This window comes from Adiantum capillus-veneris, chromosome 8 (genome assembly GCF_014529385.1).
Source record: "Adiantum capillus-veneris isolate H3 chromosome 8, ASM1452938v2, whole genome shotgun sequence".
NCBI lineage: Eukaryota > Viridiplantae > Streptophyta > Polypodiopsida > Polypodiales > Pteridaceae > Adiantum > Adiantum capillus-veneris.
Genome location: NC_140938.1, coordinates 111,718,887 through 111,722,215, shown reverse-complemented (window position 1 = coordinate 111,722,215; position 3,329 = coordinate 111,718,887).

Here is a 3,329-nt window from a genome sequence, read left to right as displayed (position 1 = left end):
ACTTCTTTTGATGTACATGTGTTCATTTTATTTTAAAATGAAGTGCAGCCCGGCAAAATAGTGTGTATGTTTGTTTTTTCTTTGTCCAAGTTGTTACAAGAAACAAAAAACGATCATTTGTTCTAACAGGGAATGTGTGTGCAGTGAAAGTTCAATCCTTAGAGATCTAGCTCTATTCCCAATTGAGTTACAGGAGCAAGTAGTAAGGCGTCTCCCTCATAACAAGAGGGTGGTGAAGTTAAGACCAAAGGTCCTACGCGTGGATTCCATTTTCCTCTTGTTGTTGGGCACTAAGGAAGAACGCGCATTCATCCAACTAGTGTGTGCCCTAAGATTGGTAAATAGAGTGAAATTTGGCGTTTGGCGAGTGCATTTCACCATTGAGGAAGACTCTTCAGGAAACTTGCGGCCAGAGTTCATGCTTCATAGACTCACATTTGGTGAATTTTTCCCTCATTTGCGTCTTATTAATAGTCTTCCTTTCGCTTTTAACAAAGGAGATAGGGAGCTATTCAGAGCTTGTCTTAATAAAGAGAGCATAGAGAAGATTGCAAATTTGTATAAATTCTCATCCTTCTCTACTTTCTATGACACTTTGTTCATAGAGACATTGTAAATCTCTTTATGCTTTTGAATGATTTAACCATAATCCTAAGGAGTTTTTGTCTAGGAATTTTGTAGCACAAGTGGAGTTTTTAAATCTTGCAAACTTGATTGGACTTGATGAGGATGTTCTTTATGAAATTGTGAGAAGGTTGCCTCACTCCGACTGTGTGGAACTCGAAGGAAAGGAGCTCCTAGTCAATTGCTACTTTCTCCCGGCCTTCGACGAGCATGAAGATCTAGTTTTTATACAAACCGCTTGTGCGTTGGGAATTGTAGAGCAAGTGCAATTTATCACTTGGGACGTGGTTGCTCTTTTGGATCCAGAAAATGAAGTTCTAGAGATTTCTGTTTATCGCCTTAGCTTTGAAGAATTTCAACCCTTCTTAGAGCTCATCAATAGTCTACCTTTTTGTTTTGATCAAACAAATCGAGACCTCATTGAAGCTTGGATAGCTGAAGAAGAAAACCTAGAGTGGTATTTTCTTACTTCTTCATTTGTAGGCGAGTGGTTCTAAATCTCTATTGTATCCCTTATTGTAACTCGTGTTGTAATCTTTCATAATAATGGAGAGCCAACGCCAAATGTCTGGATATCCTCTTTTCTTTGGAGAGCCTGGAGAGGATGCAGAAATATTTTTAGCAAATTTCAAGATGTCTTGCCGTATCAAGAGGATAGTAACCGATCAAGAACGTGTAGAAATGTTTGAGGTGGTCCTTAGGAAAGATGCTAGTACTTGGTTTGACTCTTTGCCTGAGGAAGTTAAGGGGAATTACACAGAAGTTTTGAATCGTTTTAAGAGATACTTCTTTGATCCCCAAAACACTCAAAAACTATGGCAATACATTGTTTCTCATAAGCAAAAAGACTTAGATGACTACTACTTGTACAAGCAAGAGTTTCTACATCTTTGGGCTCTCTGGATACGAAATGTTGCTAACCCTGGTGATGGTGCATAATTTTTAAAGAAGGAGAGGTTCATAGCTGGACTCTTTCCTGACCTTAAGGTAAAAGTTGAGGCGGGTGCACCTGCTACTTTTGATGCAGCTGAAACTAGGACTGCTGAGAAGTATAGGAAACTCAAGTGCTTAAGGGGAGAGGTTCCAATAGAAGGTCTTAGACCCAAAGGTAAGTCACAAGCATCAACATCTAGGGAGCTTCCTGAGGTAACGACTGAAGTGATTGAGAAGTTAAATGAATCTTTAAGCAGCCTGTCAATTCACCTTGCACAAGCTGTAGGTCCAAAGGGACAAGCAAAGAAGTCTGAAGAGCGAGACCCACGACCTAGGAGAGTCTTGCAATGTTGGAATTGCGGTGAGTCTGGACATGGGATGTATAATTGTCCTTGGCCCCGTGGGGAGCCAGGGAGACCTAACTTGAATTACCCAGTGATGAATGCAGGTGAAGGAACTAGTCAGCAACCACGGCTTATACAAAGGCCAAATGGAGCAAGACCACCTCCACAAGGAGTGGAAGGAGTTCCACCTTTGCCAGACCCAAATGTGCATGTGGTAGAGGTGACAAATTCAAGAGAGGTTGACATGGAAGCAAATGGCATTAAGCGTGGCCAGGGGAAAGGTAAGGAGAAAGAAGGAGTTACATCACAAAGTGACCATGGACGAGAAAAGAAGGCAAAGGAGACCAAGGAAGCTAAGAGGACTCGACGTCATATCAACCTCCAAGACTTTCCTCTTAGACATGGAATGGCTCCATACAACCTGTTGGAAGACATGAGAGGTAAGGGTCCTGATATCTCATGGCCTCAATTTCTTGCATTATGTCCACAAGTTAGGAGGGATTTAACAAGGGCAGTTAGCACTAAGAGAAAGGTAAAAGAGAGTGTTCCTGTTGTAAAAATTGCACAAGATGAAATGAATGAGGACATTACACCTGTGTTAGATTGTTACATAAGAGGGAGATTGGTTAGGAAAGGTCTAGTGGATGGGGGTGCACAAATTTGCATCATGACAGAGGGACTCATGCAAAAACTAGGCATGCACATCCATGAGACACCTGAAATTAAGGTCAAGATGGCAAACAATAGCAAGGCTAGGTGCGTAGGCATTTGTAAAAATGTTTTTGTGGAGGCCTTTGGCATTAAGAAGGCAGTGGATTTCTATGTCATGTCTACCAAAGGAAATGGTTACCCATTTATCCTAGGGAGACCATGGCTAATGAAAATGCGAGCTTTGCAGGATTGGGAGAGTGGAAAGCTAATTTGCAGGAACGACAATCATAAGAAGGTTGTCTTTGACATGAAGGAGCAACGCCAAGAGGAGCTCCATGAAGAATCATCTCAAAGTGAGACGGAAGAAGGTTGGACCGATAACACTTTAGAAGAAGAAAGTAGCGGCAGCATTACTGAAGAGGAGTCTTCCATCGAAGTCATGGGGGTAAGGTTTAAGCCAACCAACCAAGAGACCTCTTGTCAAGGTTTGGAGGAGGTAGGTTCCCAAGAGAACCAAAAAGTGGAAGATGAAAGAATGCTAGAAGGTATGCTATCTACAACACTTACAAGGGATGAAAGAGAGGAGTTCAAATGTGTGCTAAGGAAATTTCCTAGGCTTTTTGCTAAAGACTACACCGATGTGCGTGGAGTAGATGCTGTTCAACACAAAATTGAGTTGAAGCCAGAGGCCACACCTAAGGCTCAGAAGCTACGAAGGCTAGGAGTCATCAAGGAGCAGGCTTTACTCAAGGAGGTAAGAAAGCTTCTAGCAGCAGG